The 22,208-nt window shown below is 39.4% G+C and overlaps 1 long non-coding RNA gene across 2 annotated transcripts in view; it reads right to left on the bottom strand.

Moving 5' to 3' along the window:
• The window catches only part of LOC141424635 (uncharacterized), a 96,551-nt gene extending 83,857 nt beyond the window's left edge, over positions 1–12,694 (bottom strand). Inside the window, exons 1-3 of one of the 2 annotated variants that reach the window (XR_012449508.1) lie at positions 12,412–12,694; positions 11,117–11,280; positions 9,776–9,841 (exon numbers count right to left, since the gene is read on the bottom strand). This is a non-coding gene — a long non-coding RNA (uncharacterized lncRNA). The remainder of the gene's footprint in view (positions 1–9,775; positions 9,842–11,116; positions 11,281–12,411) is intronic. The other variant, XR_012449509.1, reaches the window with a different exon arrangement.
• Positions 12,695–22,208: the final 9,514 nt, after the last annotated feature.

The following is a 22,208-nucleotide window of genomic DNA, read 5'->3' as shown; positions in this document are numbered from 1 at the left end:
CAGAAAGATCTCAAATAAATGACCTAATGCTACATCACAAACTTCTAGAAAAACAAAAACAAGCAAAACCCAAAACAAGCAGAAGGAGAGAAATAATAAAAATAAGGGCCCAAATCAATGAAATAGAGCATAATATATATAAAGAATCAATGAAACAAAAAGCAGGTTATTTGAAAAAATAAACAAGATTGACAAGCTCCTGGCAAATCTGACTGAAATGAGGAGGGAAAGGACCCAAACTAGTAAAATCAGAAACAAAATTGGGAGATAACAGCAAACACTAAGGAAGTCCAGAGGCTATCATGGACTACTTTGAGAACCTATATTAAAATAAATTGGAAAGTCTTGAAGAAATGGACAAATTTCTTCTTGGATACTTATGACTATCCAAAATTGAAACAAGAGGATATTAATCACTTAAACAGATCTATAAAATACAATGAAATTGAAACAGCAATAAAAAGTCTCCAAAAAAAGTAAAGTCCAGGACCTGATATATACTATGCTGAATTCCACCAGACCTTTAAAGAACTAATACAAACACTCCTTAAACTTTTCCATGAAATAGAAAGGGAAGGAACACTGCCAAACTCATTTTATGAAGCCAGTATTAAACTCATCTTAAAAGCAGACAAGGACACATCAAAAAGAACTACAGGCCAATCTCCTTAATGAACATTGATGCAAAATTCCTCAATAAAATAACGCAAACTGAATCCAACAACATATCAGAAAGATCACTCACTGTGACCAAGTTGGTTTCATCCCAGCGTTGGAGGGATGGTTCAACATACACAAATCAATAAATGCAATACAGCATATTAATAGAAACAAAGACAAAAACCATTCGATCATCTCAATAGATGCAGAAAAAGCCTTTGATAACATTCATGATAAAAGCTCTCAGAAAACTAGGAACAGAAGGAATGTACCTCAACTTTATAAAGGTTGTATATGACAAATCTATAGCCAACACATATTTAATGGGGAAAAAATGAAACCATTTCCCCTAAAGTCAGGAAGGAGACATGGGTGCCCACTCTCCTCACTCCTATTCAACATAGTCCTGGAATTCCTTGCCAGAGCAATAAGGCAAGAAGAAGAAATAAAAGGAATACAAATAAGTAAAGAAGTAGTTTTACACCAACAATGAGCAGATTGAAAAAGACTATAGGAAAACAATTCCATTTACAATAGCCTCAAAAATAAAATCAAATACCTAGGAATAAACTCAACAAGGATGTAAATGACCTCTATAAGGAACAAACTATTGAAGAAAGAGATCAAAATAGACTACAAAAGGTGGAAAGATCTCCCATGCTCATAGATTGGCACAATCAATATAGTAAAAATGGCTATACTACCAAAAGCAATCTACATGTTCAACATAATTCCACTCAAAATCCCAATGATATTCATCAAAGAGATTGAAAAATCTACCCTAAAGTTTATTTGGAAACACAAAAGACTGCTAATAGCCAAGGAAATACTAAGCAAAAAGAGCAATGCTGGAGGTATCACAATACCTGACTTCTAACTATTCTACAGAGCTATAGCAATAAAAACAGCATGGTACTGGCACAAAAACCAGATATGAAGACCAGTGGAACAGAATAGACCTGGATATGAATCCACATGGATATGCCCACCTAATTTTTGACAAAAGTGCCCAAAATATAAGATGGAGAAAAGACAGCCTCTTCAATAAATGGTGGAAAAAGTGGTTATCTGTCTTCAGAAAACTGAAACTAGATCCATACCTGTCATCCCATACTAGTATCAACTCAAAGTGGATTAAGGACCTTAAACCTTAAAGTTAATGTAGGAAAGAGTAGGGACTTCCCTGGAAGCAATAGATATAGGCAAGGACTTCTTCAGTAGAACTCAAGCAGCTCAGGAACTAAGAGAAAGGATGGATAAATGGGACTATGTGAAATTAAAAAGCTTCTGCACAACAAAAGAAATGGTCTCTAAATTGAAGAGACCACCCATAGAATGTGAGACAATCTTTGCTACCTATACATCAGCAAAGGACTGATAACAAAAATGTATAGGGAACTCAAAAAACTAAACTCCCCCAAAATGAAGTGGGCAACTGAATGTTAATTCAAAAAACACATGAAAAATGCTCACCATCCCTGGCCATAAAGGAAATTCAAATCAAAACCACACTAAGATTCCTCATCACTCCTGTTAGAACTGCTACCATCAACAATACTAACAACAACAAATGTTGGCAAGGATGCATAGAAAAAGGAACCCTCACAAACTGCTGGTAGAAATGTAAGCTAGCATGACCATTCTGGAAAACAACATGGAGGCTTCTAAAGAAACCAAAAATAGATCTGCCATATGATCCAGCAATCCCACTCCTAGGGATATACCTGAAGGAATGTGAGTAAGGTTACTCCAAAGGCACCTGCCCACCCATGTTTACTGCAGCACTATTCATAATAGCCAACTATGGAAATAGTCAAGATGCCCCACAAGGAATCTGCCTGTATAGCTATCTTCATCTCAAACTAACAAAAACTCTATGTTTTTATTTCAGAGAAGAAGAGGGTGGGACAGGTTCTGCCAGGAGGAGGAGGGGAAAGGAGAGGTGGCACAAATAATGTATATACATGTAAGTAAAGGTAAAAACGATAAAATAAAAATTTTTTAAAAGGAAAGGGGTGAGGGGATATAAAAGAGAATGATGGAGGGGGTGATTTAACTAAGATATATTGTAAGCACTTTTGGAAATGTCACAATGTACCCCCAGTACAACAATAACATGATAATAAAAATAAAATTAAATTAAAAAAGAAAATAATACAGAGAAATTAAAAAGAAAACAAATGTCTATTCATTATAAATAAAAACATAAAAATGCATATGTAGTGAGTGCTTAATTTGTATTAAGCAGAGTTCTACTTGTTTTATATGAATTAATCCATTAACCCCTCCTCCACAGCTGCTATGGGGTAGAGACTATTGATAGTTTCATTTTAGAGAAAAGGAAAAGGAAGATACAGAAGTTACATAGATGGACCAAGCAAGTATCAGAGCTCGGATTCAAACCACAGCAGGCCAGCTCCAGAAGCAACATTTTAGCCTGTGTTAAATTTTCACAACAGTTATAGCAACTGCTAGAATCTTCTTTCTAACCATTTTAGTAAATGTGAGGGACCCAGAAATGAATACATGGTGATCTGCCTTAGCAAAACCTTCTTAACTCATGAAACAGATTAATTTGCAACCAAATAAATGTAATTCAATGTGTGCATTCCTCTAAGAAGAGTAGAACTCATCGGTGCTATGAGGGCTGTGGATAGGGAGTGATTACCCGTGCCTGCAGTGGAGACTACAGCAAAGCACCAAAGAGGAGGTGATACTGCTGGGCCAGTCTTTGAAATACAAACGAGACTTTCTCCTTGGGAAGGGATAAGAGAAGGAAAGATATTACAGGCAGTGTATGTAAGGAAAGATGGTTCCTTTCCAGGCAGAGTTATTCATTCTTTCAAAATATATTATTGAACACATAATGTATACCAGACACACTTGTAGGGATTTAGGGCCCATAAATGTTGCCTGTCCTTGTGGAAACTATGTGCTCATTATCACACCAGAGATACAGCCCATGTTTCAGTAAGGAGATGGAGCAACAATCTTTTTGTGTCATGATGCCCCTTCAGCTAAGACAGCTGGCTCTGATGTCTATATTTCACTAGATTCCTCAAAGAAGAGAAAGGTTCTTTGATCTCAGCTGTTGCTATCTGCAGAGAGCAAGAAAACCACTCAAAGGTCCTTTAAGAGGCAAATAAATGAAAACCCTCATCCCTTAGCTAAGCATGTTAGGCTAGGCTGACATAAACCTAGTGCAGATTGGTGTGTGTGCATATGTGTACATGTGAGCATCTGTATATATGTGCATTGTGTGTGACTGATTGCACAAGTGCTGTGTATGGTCAGCCCCATGGGTGGGAAGACAAGAAGTTAAAATCATCAGGGGCTCAAACTTTGGAGAGGCTGGCCAGGTATTAATCTTGCAGGGAAGAGGACAGTATCTCTGTTGTCAGTAGATGACAAACTGTCTTAGAGAAGAAGAAAGAAGCAGGTGCAACCCATTGTTTCCCATAGTTCTTCACAAGGCAGTCAGAGTTCAGAAAGATGGGAAAAGAGACAAGCAAATATCCTTTCCCAGGGATAATTGAAGTGGTCTGTACTGTTTTGTTAGAAAAAAAAATCTTCTTCCTCACTGGTATCCTCAAAATCAAGTTCTGAAATTTTCCAAAGAAAAGCCACATCACACAAAATGAATTTTAAATATAATTGTTCTTGTCATCTGTTCTGGAGTCTGAGTTCTGGGATTTAATTTAAAACTTGACTCTCCAAAAAAGAAAACTATGTCTATTGACTGTTTCTTCCAGAATCTTGAACAGTTACACTCATCACATAGTAATTTCTTATTTCATTTGCTCAGGAACTTGGATTTTAGCACTTGCCATTGTCAGGCTCTGTGCTTAGGCAATGAGGATACCCGATGAATGGGACATACTTAGCTCTGTCTGCAGAGAACTCACAGTCTGGCTTATACCTTGTATCTGCTGTGCAGGGGACTCATGGGGGGTGGTGGGGGATGGAGAAAAGAGCCTGGAGTGCTTTAAATGCAGAATTTTCAACAGGACAAGCACATGGCATAGTTTAGTATTAACTCCTTCCCCTAAACTTGCAATTTGGTATGCATTTTCTTCCCATCAGGCTACCAAAAATAATCGCTTTAATGTGACTTTATCTGATCGCACTGTATAGTAGTTGGAAGACTTGAGCACCAATGGGACAGTAGGTGTCAAGCATCATGAAGATGGCTCTACAACCTAAACTGAGATCCTAGACTTAAGATCCAGACTGTCTGAATCAAACCTTGTCTTCATCACTTGTTAGCTATGTGACTTTGGACAATTTACTTCACTCAAAACATTTATTTCTATTGATGTCCATTTCACAGGTGAAGAAATGGAGGCGTAGGAGATTATGCAGTACCTTGCATATAGTAAGATCTTTATTTTTGGAAGATCACATCTAGGCAATGGTAAAATATTCTCTGTGGATACAAATGCAAAGAGGCAGAGGTGATTCTTGTTTTTGGAGAGCTCTAGTGAAAATGCACAATTACAGACAGAGCAAAAGCCACCATTATTTGAAGTGGGTTTGTTTCCTGTGGGGTTATCTTCCAGTTGATGCTTCTTCACTATTTTGATTAGGGCACATGGTCACCTGGCTTCTCAGCAGGCAGAGGCCCCAGCCCAGGGCCTAACCAGAAAATGGGCATGACTTTTAAGGGGTTAGGGCATGACCAATGGTGAGGGCAGGGATGTTGCCATGGCAACACAGCATGAGCAGCTGGAAAGCTTTCCTCTTTTTGCCACAGAAAAATCCCTCTCCTTCACCCCTGATAAAAGCACAGGGTCTTTATATCTGAAGAAGTACAACTACTTCCCTGTTTGGACTGAGATTCCCCTAAGAGGTCAGTTGGGGTCAGGCCTGTATATGCAGTCCCTCCCTGAAGGCTGCACTTACATACATACAATTGACAAATATCACATCTCACCCCTAAAATCCTCAGGCCACAGAGTCAGTGGATGACCCTCAATTCAGCAAAGGCAGCTTTGCAATGGACACAGGACTGAAGGCAGGGTATCCACTTTCTGTCAGCTTGACAGACACCACAGGTGCTCAATAAAAGCATATTTAATGAAAAATAGTACTGAGTTTCCATCTCTGAGCTCAAGATGATCTGAGAATACATGATAGAAAATATGAAAGATGAGGTATCAGGAAATAGGAAGAGAAGTCTTAAAATACAGCATCTTAGCACTGAATCCTGCCAGCTACCATCTCCATCTACGACATAGATACACTTGAAAACTATAGCTGAATTTTCAGCACTTACTATCAGCCAGATGCTCCTCATGCATTAGTTAATCCAATCTAATCTAATACTTCATCTGTCAGTCCCCATGAACACATAGTTATGATTGTCACCTTTTACAGATGAAGAAATCAAAGCCACATGAAGTGTCATAACTTGCTTGTGTTCTCAGAGTTGCAACATGGAATTTGAATCTAGGTCAGCTTAATTCTGAAGCCCAAGCTCTTAGCCACCACCTGATCCTGTCTATCCACGAGAAGCAAGTGAAGGGTAGATGGCAAGCTTACAGGAAAGCAGTCACCCCCAAAGGAAGCCAGGTCTGTTCCAGCAGCAAGGATTTTTCTTTAATGGAAGCCACATTGCTGAGATGAGGAGGGGCCCTGAGCAGCAGGGGCTGGTGTGGGGATGAGGACACAAGGGGGAATTCCAACTGTAGAGACTTCATATCATATATGTCATATCATATTCTTCCCTGCCACCAAAGAAACAATGAAGTAAATGATTAAATGATTTTCATGAGAAACTGCAGTAATAATCATAAAGAGAACCAACAATGATCAAGAGCTAACTGTGTTCTGGTTTTGTGCAGAATGAATTATATTCATTCATTAATTAATCCTCATAAGAACACTACCTTTACTGTCCCCATTTAAGAGAAAAGAAAACTGAGATCTACAACAGTGGATGAAGCTGTCAAGGCTATGCTCTCAGTGAGTAAAAAGGTGAGATTTCAATCCATCACAGTCTGACTTGAGAGTTCTCCAAACCCTACCTTTTAGAGGTGTCATGTGGAGCTGCTAGAACATCCTGTCTTATACTTTGCCCACCATGCCCAGTGGTTTGAAAACTCCTTACCCAGCTCTTGCTTCTCTCCCTTAATCATACTGGAATCTGAGTCAAAGAGAGAGTAAAAGTAGGGATGAAGAGTTTGACTCTTCCTTCTCTTGTTTAAAGAATTATTTGTCCTTTGTTCTCATGGAGAACTCAATGCTCTCAAGGAAATTAAAGATGGCACCATCTTTCATGCAAAGCAAAACATTTTGCCACTTAAAAAATTCTACAAGTCCTTAATCATTAGAAAGAGAGTAGATATGGAAGAACTTTGCTCTTGGTAAGAACATATTTTAATGATAATAATATTTTTTAACCAAGGTTAAGAATAGGACTGGGGCACTTCTGTGCCAATAATAAGTGACCCCGCTGAATTCAGCAATCACAGCTGTATGGGGTATCAGTACAACCTGTCTTGCAATATTTACATCCTGGCATATTGTTTTTGGAATGCAGCTTGTTCTAAAAATGAATAAAATTTGTTTTGGAGCCACAGAGGGCTCAGTTCAAATTCCATATTAACCATTTATCAAACATGTCACAGCAGGTGTAACATCCGAAAGCCTCAGTCTTCTAGTTTCTAGATTGTGCTTAATAAAACATCATAGGATTTATGAGAAAATGAAATGTTGAGGATGGTATAAATTCTCTAGCACAGAGTAGAATCTCCTCATTGGTGCCTTTCCTGTGCTTTCCTGGCCCTGTACTAAACATTAAGATCAAATATAGAGGCCAAAGGAACCACAGCTGGCAGGACTGAAGGATTGTGAGAAATGCAAAGGATTCAGTCCACGTTCATGCCTTGGTGATAACTCAGGGTTGGTAAGTGCTAATGGAAACATTATAGCTCCATACAGACCATGCCTCCTCCTCTGGTCTTCTTGCAGACATCCAGCAATCATCAGTGGGGGTAAGAGGTAGGAGGGTAGGAATGGGCAGAAAGAGCATATTGGCTGATAGATGGGTGGGGCAGGGTGGTTCTAGTAGAAGGTCCCATCATCATCTTTCTTCTATCTGAGTCCTCTATTAGCAGGGATGGCCTCGGTGAGAAATACTTAAATCACATGGGACTCACAGTTAGCCAACAGCATTCTTCAAGTAAATCACATTTAATGTCCTTCATAATTGACATTTCCTTGAAGGATAGAAGTTAAATGGTGATTTATAACATGTTATTGCTTTTCTCTCACAATCCAGTGCTGTTTGCAATCTAATTTCTAATCTTAACACTGACATGATTCTCTGGGGAAGTGTCAAACCAGAGCCAGGCAGCCCACATTTACAGGGACTGGTAAACCTCCTGGCTCTTCCCTTTGAATTCACTGTAAGTCAGTTAGTGTGTCCTGACCAGCCAGGGCCATCCTGACCTGTGTGCTATTTGTCTCTACAGAATAACCTCCTTAGGCACAGGTACTTTCAAGTGAGTCACTTGCCTATGATCTCTTTGAGCTCTCAAGCCCTCTCCTATCCTAGGTCAGGAGGTGACTGCTCAGATGATATGGTCAGAGAACATGCTGGCTATGTGTGTGGGCTTTGATTCTAGTTGCTTCTGTCCTGACACCACATGTTTAGTTCCAATGACTGGGTGTTGCCTTAATATGGTGCACTTTTGGAACTGTAGTAGAGCTAAATTAGTCAGTTCATGCTGAGATATATATATATATATCATGGGCTTAGCTTAAACAGCAGAAGTGGATTTGCCAGTTTGGTCTGGTGCTGGTGAAGGCTTCCTTCTTGGCTTGAAGACAGCACCTTCTCATTGTGTTCTCAATGGCCTAGGTATGCTTGGGAAGGAGTCGAGGGTAGGGGAGAATCACCTTTCTTCCTCCTCTTATAGGGCCATCAATTCTATCAGATTGTGTCCCCACCCTAATAACCCCATTAACCTTAATTATTTCCTAAAAGCTCCATCTCTAAAAATACAGTCACGTGGGAGTATCAGGACTTCAATGTATAAATTTGGGGGCCACAACTAAGACCATAGCAATGGCTATATCCTAAATTTTCTTGGGATGAATGTAGGATGCTGATTCTTGTGGCTACTGTGCACTATGGTTGTTGATTTTCCTTGCTCATTATTTAGCTCTCTCTTTACTTTCCAATAGCACACTACACAAACCTTCCCCTGGACCACTCCTGCTGATGGCACTGTGGAATTTGTGATGCTCTCTTCCTGTTGGACTTCTCACTCTGGAAGGGGAGGCATCAAATTAGAGGTCAACAGCTTAACCAACTGCCCCATCCTGCTGCATGGGGCATTCCATGGGACTCTTTAAGTAGAAAGAACAGTAGAAAAATTTACCATTGAAAGGGAATGAACTAGAACCTGGGTCTAGGGAGGAGAAAAAAGAGGGATGAGAGACTTTATATCTACTACAACAAAGAAAGAAAGCTTTTTTATTTATTTATTTATTTAACTATTCTGCAGGACACACAAAATTCTATATGGGCACATTATAAATGAAGAGGCTAAGGTAAAGTTTCTTAGAGGCAAAATGTTTTGAGGTATTAGACATAAGCACATGTGTGATACACACAAACACACACACACCTTAAAAGTTGGAAATAAATGAAATCACTTTGCTTCTTATTTCATTCTTACCCAAGAAACCACATGTGTAGCATTCCATTATCCAGCAAACCCTCATAAAACTGTATATGAAGCCCTCAGTCAGGTACTATACCCAAATAATATAGATTTGTATAAAATTAAAGATCACAGAACAGCCCCATTGGAGACAGCCAAAGTACAGCTTTGGAAGAGCTAGAAAATGGTAACCAACAGCAAGATGTAAGGAATAGGAAACATCCAGCCTTTCTGCATTTGTAAGGCCTGTGTAGCTTTACTTAGCAGTAGCTGCTTTGAGAACGGAAAAGAAAGAAATGGGAGTGACTCAGAGTCATTCCCATTTTACTCTTTGCTTCAAAGTCACATTTTTACTGGCCCCTTAATGCACCAAGGTATGGAAATTAGAATGCACCTTACCAAGGCAATGGGGACCTCGTGACCCCTAAGTTGGTCAGGCTTACCTCTGGTTTTAGTGACTGCTGAGTGCTTCCTGTTTCAGGTTCTGGAGGGCTCAGGCATGGATAAACCTAAATAAAAATAGGTAGATTCAATGCTCAGGGTCTAAGACTGCTATAGCCATAAACCAAAGTACTCCATACAAGGGGTGACAACTTGGAACAGATGGCTGAGTCTTAAACGAGGTCGGGTGCAGCCCCTCACTACAGTCATTCTCTGGTCTTGTCTCTGGCGGTGGAAAGCTGGACAGGAGTCTAATGGCTGGCTAATGAGCATGATTAAAGCCTGGTAATGACTCATCCTGGGAGAAAGTGTTCAATCCTGCAGAATACATTCTGCTTTATTATCTGTGAACTTCTTGCTGATGGAGACTGGAGATTGACGGACTTCCATTATGTGGAGGGTGTGTGTCTTGCCGGAAATGGAAGATACTTTCAAATTGTCACTGCTGGAGATGTGACGCTCTTCTGCAGACAGGATGGCCCCTCCCAGGGATGCTCAAAGGAACACTTATTTTTTCCCCCTTAAAGCCCCAGCCTCTAATCTGGCAAGTCTGTTGAATCTAAACAGAAATGTGTTGTTTTCTCTGTAGATTTGATTAACACTGTGCTGTCGAGTCTTTACGGTCAGGGCAGATTATATTACAGTCATGACAAGTAGTTAATGAATTTACATTGACTAATCCATACCACGCTAAAGACTTTTCTGTCAGGATTAATATCCAAAATGTGCAGGACACTCTGTCTGATGCATGGCTCTGCCTCTTGCACCCTTGTGATGGGTGCCTGGAGTTTAACATGCCATGATCAGAGCTAAGTAACAGACAGAAACAGGACAGTAGGATTCAGGACTGATTGGAGAGTTTTGTAAACAAGTGCTAACTAAGGTTGGTCTTATTCCTCTCCTCTCTGACTATGCATCTTATATCTCACTGTCCTCTCCTCTAATAGCCACGGCAAGTTCTCTTGAGAATCTGAGTAGCTTCTTCCTTCTGTCTGTCTACCTACCTTCTTTCCACTGCTTTCTCAGGCCCTCTGTTTACTTGCTGTGTCTACTCAACATGATATTGATATTTTGTCTTGTTTTGACCTTAGCCACTTACCATTGCTTCCATTCTAAATGTAATACTTTCCAGACTGCTTACCTCTTCCAGAAGCCTGGCTCCACCTTATACATGACCTCACCTTCCCCTCTAGCCAAGTTCTCTCAGCCATTTCTTCATTCTGGAAATGTATGAGCCTTATTGATGGCTTTCATGTGATCTGATGGTCAGCTTTAAATGGTAAATACCAAAGCATGGTAGGAGTCAGCATAGTCTGGAAAACACTCCAACTATGTCTACTCACCACTTATCCATTAGATCCACATGAACTCCAATGAATCTGCTTTATATGAAAAAACATGAGGGATTCTTCATGCTTGATAGAAAGTTCATGGTGCACACGTAAAGGATCAAGGTTATCTCTTATAAGGTCATCATTAGCAGGTCCCTGTCCCTTGGCAGCAGTGTCTGTAATAACAAGCTTATGACAGGTGATGTGGGTAAATGCAGCCATTTCTGATCTCAGATCTGCTCTCTGAGAAGAAACTTTCTCAGTTACCATAAACATTCTGGTCTTTCCCATACCTGGATCTAGGCCTACAAAAATCAGGAGCTTTGGCTACCACCGTCTCTCTGAATAGAAGTTATAAAAAGAAATGTATAATATTGAGTAGAGTGAGCCTTTTTAGGAGAGAAGAACTGAGAGAGACCCTAGTGGGAAACTGGCAGGCTAAACAAGAAAGGGGTTGTAAGCTGGTGGCTCCAGTGTTTCTAACCTTCACATGACCATTTGTATCTTACTTAACTGAAAATCTGTGGTGCGTGTGAAACTTACACAAGCCCATAAAGTTTAGTTGTACTCCAGACAGATGGAATTTGAGACAGGAAGTAGAGCATCACTGGAGATTAGAGGTAGAGAAGAGTAGTTTGAATTAGGACTGTCAACAGGCCTGGTCCTGGAACACATTAGGAGGGGAGCTGACCTGTACCGAGAACCTGACAGGGTCTATGGGTTCCATCAGCATCATTGTTCTTACTCTTTGCAGTAGCCCTGTGTTGTACAATTGCTACCATTTCCCACCCGAGCAAATTCAGATCCAGAGAATTTAAGTAGTCTGCCCCAGATCACCCACGTAGCAGAAGCAGGAGTCAAACTCAAGTCAGTCACTATGAAATACTTACCATGCCTTGATGACATGAAAAGCTTTGATTTGATTCAAAACTGCAGAAGCTTTCTATCTGAGAAACTTCACCACCTTATTCTCCCCTTCATATCTTCCTTTCTAGAGAACAAGTGTTTGTCAGGTCTCATTTGGTTCGTTGTGTAGCCAGCACAGGACTATTGAGATGTGTGAGACAATGATATTAGCTAGTGTGTTGCTTTCACATTTGATGATTATCCAAGACAAGGGTCTTAAATGTACACATTTTTTTCCAAGTGCTATAGCTAGATAATCACATACATAATCATTCTTAGAGCCTTTGGAGATTGGTGGAACATGGGCTATCTATTATCTTCTGCCATTTTTGTGTTTGCACTTTTGTTTGATACCTCTGCTTTCATGAAGACTTCTTGATTTTTGTAATTGCAATCCTCACCTTTTCCTCTGTGTCTTCCAGAATGACTTCCGAGTGTATCATCGTGTTCTGGCATTGCACTTGCTTGGCTCTATATCCAGATGCCTCTTCCAGACTGCACATGCATAAAAGGAGAGAATTGAATTTTATTCATTTTTGTTCAAAGCCAATGTTCAATAAATGATGATTGAATCCACAAATGGGGAATAAACCATATTGCTAAAATTATTTCTTTGCCCAAGGCCTTACACTTATGATGAGCAACAAAAACCTGGTCTTTCAGTCTTGGAGAAGTCAAATAATCACGAATATGCTTAGCAAGGGGTTGATGGAGAGTCTAGCATTGGCAGAAATGTTGTCAATTCAGTTGGCTCCTCTGCCTGGGTGGTTGAGGCCTACTCAGGACATCTCCAAAAGGGCAGATCTGGGCATCCTAGAATTTGGATACTTTTCATTTTTCTTTTCCACAAGAAACCTGGTTTTGTTTGGTTAAACTGGGTACTAGGCATGTTTTCTCTTACCCTGGCTCTGTATTTGTCTTTCCTCATAAGAGGTTTGCCACATAGCAACAACCCCACCCTGTGTCCTCTGAACTGCTCGCAACTACCTCAGTGGCATTTTCCACTTTCCTGGACATGAGGTATGGCGTGGAAGAGCCTCCAGGTTCATGTCCAAGTCTTGTCCCAACCTGTGTATCCCAGCAGTGGAGCTGGAGCACTCCTGTGCTTCCAGGAAGGCTCATAAAGGGACAGGTTGTAACACTCAGACTCCCTCAGAACACATTCCTCTGTCTTAATTAGTTTTGACTGAGGGAATGGTTGTCGAAGAACAAGGAGGCAGACATATTTCTCATGTGCAGTCCACGTCACAGGCACTGCAAGGGACCTCAGTGTGAGGCCTCTCTTCAAGGCCTTCTCAAGGTGGCTCCCCCTGACTTCTTAGCATTCCTGGCATTTGTAGCCTTAAAAGTCATACTATCTGGATGTTATGTGATGTCTGTCTGCATGTTTGAGACGATCCCTCCCTGGGTTGAAAAGTCCTTTTGAAGCCAGACTTTATGTGTTGTTTTTGAGTGAAGAAATTTCTGCCATTCTAGTTGCTGAAAGGTCTGGCTCATACAGTGTGTATGTCCTATGAGAGGAGAAAAGCATATCAAAACATGATTCTTCTTTGTACTAGCTCTGCATCTGACTTGGGAATCAGTATTTCAATATTTATTCATTTGACTTGAAGTTATTAAATACTTACCCCACATTTGGCATTGCACAAGATACCAATGTGCTAGGAAGCAAGATAAATTTCCTATTCTTGGGGAGCTTCCAGACAAGTTGCAGATGCAAAATATTTCCCAAAAGCAGCAGGAAAATATAATTTCCAAACAGTGAAGGATACTCTACACATGAGTTCTTCTTGTTAAATCCTTGTGGTTGCAAGTTCAATCTACAGGAGTCTGTGTAATACAGCTTGTATGTACAATATACATATGAGATTTTTACTTGTGTAGAAACACACACACACACACACACACACACACACACACACACACCTTTTTCTGCGCAGAAGAATCCACAATTTACTGAGATCGTTAAAGGGCTCTACTGTGTTAGAACTAACTTAGCTCTTGAATATTGGACTTTGCTCCTAAATCTGCCACTCTGAGCTAAAGCAGCCCAAAATGGACAATGGCCATCTTGTCTGCCTTCTCATCTTTGTCACTTTGGATTCTGAGAGGAGATTGTGTGGACCAGCTGGTACTTGCTCAAGTCTTATTAATATTTGTGTTAAAAGGCATAAATTAAGTGTGGAAAAATGAATTCTCTCTTTTTGGAGAGGATTTTGTTAATGAGTCTCTCTCTGCAAATGAGCTGCAGTATCTTTGGTAAACTCCCTCTTTCCTGGCTTGGACAGGTTAGTGAAGTGACATTTACTCCCTACATGACTGTAATGACACTGGATCATAATATGACTGTGTCTTAACTGATTCTTCTTCCTAAAGAGATTGTAAGTTCTCAGAAGGGGAAGAGTTATGTCTTAAATGGTTTAGCATCCAAACCTCTCTGGATTTAAGAGAGCCAACATTCCATCTAATCATCATAGCTGAGTGGGATGAATAATAAGGCCTGGTCTCCTGGCTTTTCCTGGGCCATTTCTGGTGACAAGACACATAGAAACTTGGGAGACATTATTTCTGGGTGGGATGCTGCAACCCATAACCAATGTTGATGACACGATCTGGAGTTATGTAATGTAGTGGCCCAGTTATAACTATAAGAAAGTTCTTCCTTTCATCACCTCACTGTATCCTGACAATCTGGACCTCTCCTCTGCCTTTTGGAACAACCTAGAATAAATTGGATATTTCTGTGAAGGTATTCTTCCTAGTAGAAGGTTCATTGTAGAAGTACTATGAACCTAGCATAGTAAGAAATGAGGGAGCAAATCAATAAGAGAATGAAGAAGCTTCTAATTGAACCTATGCTAGAAATAGAGAAACTCCAGAGAATGACCAGAATCAGAGAATCTCAGAGCTTGCTGGGTAAGTTCCTTGTTGCTGGGAACACATTCTTAGTTCACATCTTTGTACCTCCGGTCTCTAGTGTCTGGGCCTGTGTTTGGTTAGGTGGGTAATTAGAGTACAGGGCCAATAAAACCAAGAGCTCAGATGTAATCCCTCCTTCAGTGCACCTTTTATTGTCATTCCTTTACCTAGTCAGGGGCTCATCAATTACTATTACCAAAAATATCCCCCATCTTTAACACCCACCCACACACACACACACACGCACACACCCCTCGCAAAAGTTTCTTAGAAAAAGTATAGAGCTGTCATGAATAGAAGCATAAGATTTTACTTTTGGAAGGAAGCCCTAGAAGTCCTTCCAATTCCATCTCCTGTAGGATTCCTGCAGCCCATCTATAATGTCTTTGACCTGTGTTTACTCAGCCTGATGATAGCAATCATGACTCTCACGCTCTTGCAATTATGATTTATTGACTCGTATACATGCATTATTGCATTTAATCTTTATAACCGTCCTAGGAAATTGACACAGGTAATGTAAACATTTTAGACATAAAGAAGCTGTAGTTAAGAAAGGTTAGGTGAAGTTCCCAAAGTCATATGGCTTTTATGTGGAAGTGGCTAAGTTTTAATCCAGCTCCAAAAGGGCTAGGGATGCAGGTCAGTAGGTAGAACACTTACCTAGCATGCATGAGGCCCTGAGTTCTACCTCCAGCACTACAAAAAAAAAAAGTTTTAACTCAGGTCTACCTGACTCCACTGAGTTCACATTTTAGTTCCTATTCTCGCCTACTGACTTGGAATTTGCAATTCTGCTGCCTCAGCCTTCCCAGTGTTGGAATTACAGGCTTATGCCACCATGTTTGTCTCTCCTACATTACTTTTATTTATTTATTTATTTTGTACCCATCTCAATGACAGGGTTCACTCTCTTTCAATGTTGCAGACTGTGAGAAAGTTCTTTGAACCCAAATTTATTTATTCAAATATTCATTCCTCCATTCAACAAAAATATATTGGTGACACTGTACCAAGTACTGGGTTGGATGATTCCACACACAGAGGTCTTCCAGATCTGATGCCTGTGGTCATATGGCACCTCTATTTCCTTCAGCTATCTGGAGGTAGTGTGGGTGAACTCTTGGAACCGTTTCTTCAATCAAAATCTCTCCAATTCCTTCCAAGTTCCTCAGTTAGGATAGTTCTTAGCACTTTCCTCTTATGGATTCCTCCCTTCCATGTATGCTACATTTTTCTCAGCATACCAACTTAGCAAAGTCTTATCTTCTGCAAGGTGGTGTTCTAATGACAGGGGCCTCTGGTGTAATCATTTCCAAGTGATGTCCTAGTTTGGCAAGAAATAGTAATGAATAAGAATATCTTTTATAATTTCCAAGTGATGTCCTAGTTTGGCAAGAAATAGTAATGAATAAGAATATCTTTTATAATTTGCTACGTACCAATTACTTTCTTAAGTGCTTCATATAAATCAATGCATTGCATCTTCATACCAACCTTATAGACAATTACTGTTACCAATTCAAGGTTAGAAAACTGAGCTTCTAAGAAGTCAAAGAACTTGCCCTGTCATTCACAGAACCGAATGCAGGCAATCTCTTTCCAGAGGCCACATTTTATCTCTCACAGTAGGTTTTTTTTTTTTTAAGCTCAGAAAAGGTAGTTCCAAGAACTACTGTCAGTCTGCCACAGCCAGTCCTGCCTCAGAACAGGACCTCTGGCAACATGATTTTTCTTTCAGAGGCCACTTTCCAAGGGTCAAGACACACAGTTGGCCCTCTGTGTCTATGAGGTCTGCAGTGATAGATTCAATCAACCTGAGATTGAAAATATGAAGGAAAAGAATCATGCCCACACTGAACATGTACACTTTTTCTTCTTGGAATTATTCTTCAAGCATACTATGTGACAACTATTTACAAACTTATAGTAGAGATGATAAAAGTGTACAGTAGGAACCTGGTGGAGTGGCTCAAATGGTAGAGCACCAGTCTAGCAAGTATAAGACCCTGAGTTCAAACCCCAGTACCACCAAAAAAAAAAATCAAACAATAAAAAATAAAGTGAACAACAGGATATGCATGGGTTATGTGCAAATACTACACCATTGTATATAAAGGATGTGAGCCTGAATAATTCTAATATTTGTAGGGCATCCTGAACCAACTACTTCCTGGAGATCCTATACTTCCCAGCTCAGCAACTCAAAGCCCTTCCAAAAGCCATCTGTGTTTTTCTGTTTCTGAAAGCACAGTGCTTCTTTTCTAAAAGGATGTCTCCATTCCTCTCCCAAATTCTCTATTTAGAAGAAAAAACACAGCCAGATGTTGTGGCTCATGTCTGTAATCCTAGATTCTCACAAGGAGGAGATCTAGAGAATCATGGTTCAAGACCAATCAAGGCAAAAACTAAGAAAGAGTCCACTTCAGTCAATAATCTGTGCCTAGTGGCACACACATGTGGTCCCAGCCACGTGGGAGGCTAGAGACAGAATGACCATGATCCAGGCTGGTCCTGGGAAAAACTACAAGACCATGCTTAAAAAAATAACTGAAGAGAAAAAAGGGCTGTGGACATGGCTCAAGTGGTAGAGTGCCTGTGCTGAGTTCAAATTTTATTACTACCAAAAAAACAAAAGGAAAGTGAAAAATATTAATCTTGCAATACTACAGCATAACAAGGGGATTTGGGCATCCGTATGAACCATTGAGCTCTTGAAAATGCGTGCTCCTTAAAGCAGTGGACCATTTTTAAAAGTCATACCATACCTATTCTTTAATATCTATGGCAAATCTTTTTATAGACTATTGGTTAACATTTACTTGTACTGCCATTCTTAATAGGGAAGTGCTTTCTGAACCTCCTAGTACATATGCACAGAATTTTCTCCCCAAAGAGAAAAATACACAAACTTAGTAGCTGCTTTGTTTGGTAACTTACAGCTAATTCTTTTTTTTTCTAAATATGTATAAGCTGCATTTGTGCATTAATTCTGTAATTAATGGTTATGAAATGCATCAAATTTGTAAAGTGTTTCAGTAAGTGCTTAATTAAAATAAAAACAAAAAGTGATAATAATTAATTGTACATTCCCAAAAGCTAGACAGGATGATAGTTCACAATGATGATCAATTAATATTCCTATTGTTATGAATAAGCTCAACTTTTCATGTAAAATAGAATATGTTAAAATTTCCTGGTTAAATACCAAGTCAAAAGAAAAAAGTTCCTTAAAAATATTTTTGTCATATAAAGCCTCTGTGGGAAAACAGCCTTCAAATTTCTCATTTTAAATCCTTGGTTGGATTCAGTTTCATTATAAAAATTTTGACATAGAATGAATTATATCATTATAATACTAACATTTTAAAATTTCTGTTCCTCCCTAAGGAATTCTGAAATACAGCAAAATCCAGAGTGATCTTAGTTATCAGTGTAGGTTCGTTAGTGTTTTAAATGGCTAATATGCAAAAAGGTGCCTAATATGGAGACAGGACAGACTATCTTAAGCACTTTGGAAGAATCCTTTTTGTTTGTCTGACAAATCTTGTGGAGGGCCCATTAGGTGCTGCACACTGTGCTAGATACCAGATACAACAGGGATTAAAAACTGCTTGGGTGTTCCAACCCTCTGTGGCGTCCACCACCTAGGGAAGGGTATGGACAGTGTCAAGAATTGTAAACATAATGAATACCAAAAGCAGCAAATGTTCCTACCCTGAGCTCTGTTTTAACAGATAAACATTTACCATATCAGATGGTAAATTACTGAATGTTGTCACTTAACTTTCCTTACTTTGTTTTTTTAGTGTGTTTATTGAGGTCCCCTGCATTTTAAGAATAATTTCCATAATGATCCATCCACTTTGGCTTAATTAACTAAGATGACTAAATTCAATGAGTATTATTTTACTTACTTGACTTAGCAGGTCATGGTACTAAAAACAGACCACTCAATGTGTGATTTGGGATAACTAGTCATTCATTAGGTGTTCTTACAAGTTTATTCATCTTGATCAGACTTCCTTAATCAGTTGTACCAAACAGTCATGTTTGGCAGGTCACTGGGCTGCCCATCTTTTCCTTGGCTAACTGGGGTGGGAGGGATAAAAGGAGAATCTGGAGGAGTAGGAAAATGGGTGACTTCTGCTCTATATAAATTCTGTTTCTTATGAACCAGTTTCTGCCATCTATGCAGCAGGCTCCTCACTGTTAGGTCCTCTCCTGAAGCAGTGGGCCATTAAAGAAGAAACAAATAATCTTATTTTAAAAAGTGAAAGATAATTTCCTGTCACTATGCTAATGAGGCAATAAAGTTAGAATTCATGAAGTATTGTATTTAATGAAAATACTGCCAAGAAAGGATTTAAGTGTGGTTCATTCTAGAAAATCCACCCACAGAGAGTTCTTCTTTCTGCATATACTTTGGCCCTGGATCTTATACTTTTTAGTCTTGATTCTTTTAAACCTATGATAGAACCTTGCTCCCAAGGTTCTACCACATCTGAAGCTTGGAAGACCTGTCTGACTCAATAGCAGGGAGGTGTGTTTCTCTCTCTGTGGAAATAGAGTGCCACCCTGTTGTCTGCCAACTTCACCCTCTTGACCAAAAATTTTTAATTTGAGTTTCATGAATAAACTTCAAAGGATTAATAAACTACAAAAACATAAATATAGTATTTGAAAATCAAAGATTTGTCTTGGAAGACTTTGTATTCTTTTTTTACTTGTCTCTCAAAGCAATCACTTGATTTTTGAAAAAAATATTTCAAAACATTGCTCCTTCTAGAAGCCTGTGATACATTACATCGATGGTTAAATTAATCATTTTTCCTTTTGTCCACACTGCCATTGTGTGATTTTGCAGAGAAAGAAGCAAGAGTCTGTTTCTACTCCACCAATTTGGGATTGGGCTCTGTGATTTTGACCAACCAAATGAAGAACTTGGTACATCAGTTCTAAGTATAGGCCTCAAGAGACATGTTCCTGCTTGGTTTCTACAGTTTCTTCTATAGACATCAGAGGACAATGTCCCTGACCTAGCCTGATGATCCTAAGAAGAGGATGCAAGAATCCTGAGCTGCCACTGATGAACCCAATCCCAATACAACCCCCAGGCAGAAGCAAGCCTTATTGAGGTGAAACAAGCCTGGTATGGATCAGGAACACCCAGGTGACCCACAGATATGTGAGGCAGGATAATAAAATGATGGTTATCTTAAACCATTGAATTTGGAATAATTCATTACACAGCAATAGTTAATTAACCCAACTTCCAACATGTGAGGTAAGATTCCTGGAAATTCCTTAGGATCTGGTATTTCTATCAGTGTAGACATATCTTCTAGTTCAATCTTTGATAACTTTTCTCTCTGTTTGTCCCCTGTGTTCAAATGTTGAGGATAATGCAACAAATCCTCCAGAATTTATGGTCAGTATCCTCTGGTGAACTCACCATACATACTTTTCATGCATGCAGCAACTACTTTTCATAAATTATTATAAACAGAACTCATGCAACATAAAGCTTTCTATTAACTTGGGAGAGGGCATTACAGAATAAAAGTGAGCCAGTAATAGAGCACAAGTGCTACCGAGTTACTAAGGCCAAAAATAGAAACAAGAACCCAGCTTTCATTAATGGGTAAGTAGTTGCTTTGATATCTATCAATTTCCTCTTTCAATTCTTCTTAATACCTTACATTATATTAAAAGCAAAGTCTCCTTGGGATACATTTCATTAAATAATTCCTTCACCATAGGGTAAGTATTACCTCACTTTTGCAGAAATACTTGCATGAGATGGATCAGGTCAGTTTCCCATTGTCTACGGGCCTTATTATATAGACAACATCTTCAGTCCTATGTAAACAAAAGACATTATTGTACCCAAAACACTCACGTATGCCTTCTCCGCAATGATTCCCAGTTCCCAGTACTAGCCTGTATTGTGTCTTTATGACCTGAGTTAAGTCTCATCATTTTTGTGGCTTCAGTTTCTAATTTTTCATTACTAAGGAACTAGATCATTGGTGGCTTTTATGACTTACAGTCACAAATTCTCTAAGAAGTCTTATCTGCTCATCCAGATTCACAGAAACATCAATTTTTAATTTTGGAAGACACATTCAAACCTATCTAAGTCCAACACTTACAAAAGAGAAAACAGAGTCTTAAACAAAGAAACTTGCCGGGCCCACCCAGCAAGTTAACAGCAGGGCTGAGATGGGAGCCTGGGCCTCTTTCTTTTCAATATTGTCTCTCATTCAACTTCCTTGGGGATAGGGAGTAATTTTAGATTCCTCTTTTGTGTCTTTAACCACACAGTCCCAGAATTGCAACTGACACTCAATAAATCTCCATAAACATTTGTTGACTTGAATTGGGAGTGAGTAAGCATTGGTTACCCAGCCAAGATCCAAATTCCAGAGTTTTTCAGCCAAGAGAACATGACTGCCACAATCTCTGGAGGTCTTCTTCCTGCATGTGTGGGCAAGTATGATCATGCAGAACTTTTAGTTTCTTAAGTTACAATTTTGATCAAAGAGCCATAGCAGCTCCTTATCCAGCATTGGGTTGACATCGCTGGGTCTTCAAATGCCAGCGTTGATCACTATAAAGCCATGGTGGGCAATTTACACATAATTTCTCACTCACAGTTTAGTCTTTGAGAGATGAGATGGGCTGCGGACAAGGAAATGATGGATTTTATTTAGGCAGACAGCCACTAAAATGTGGGTGTTGTTTCAGAAGGAGCTAAACTTCCTCTGAACATAAAATAACGTGTACCCACCAAGAAGGTAAAGCAAGGCCATAAACTATTGAGGACAGTCAGGCTTGGATTATTATTTATCATGGTCCCAAATATTCTCAGATGCTCCCCTTTTTAGAGAAGTGAATGGTTAAATGTGCTTTCCTCCTGGGTGGCATTGCTGTTGAAATGAAAAGACAGAGGATCACACATCATCTCCGCCTTCACTTTGGGAAACCCATATGAATGAAGCTCACCTTACTTCTCAGTCCCACCCTTCAGCTTCCAAAGGTGCTAGTTCTGCTGGTTAATAAAGTTATTGGAGAAAAAAATGTCCTCAAATATGTTTGGGAAATTCTCAGTTGAAAGGTTTTTTTTTTTAAGTTTATTTCCTCTTAAAATTATGTTTAAAAGTAGGTACAATTTGATGTAAAAAAGAATATATGGCATACATGGTTATGAACCTTAATGGTAAAATAAACATCTATGAACTCTAACCAACTTAAAAATGAGAACATTGCAGTAATC

The sequence above is a fragment of the Castor canadensis genome, chromosome 7 (assembly GCF_047511655.1).
Source record: "Castor canadensis chromosome 7, mCasCan1.hap1v2, whole genome shotgun sequence".
Lineage (NCBI taxonomy): Eukaryota > Metazoa > Chordata > Mammalia > Rodentia > Castoridae > Castor > Castor canadensis.
The sequence above is the reverse complement of the archived record's forward strand: the minus strand, read 5'-3'. Positions and strand labels throughout refer to the sequence as shown.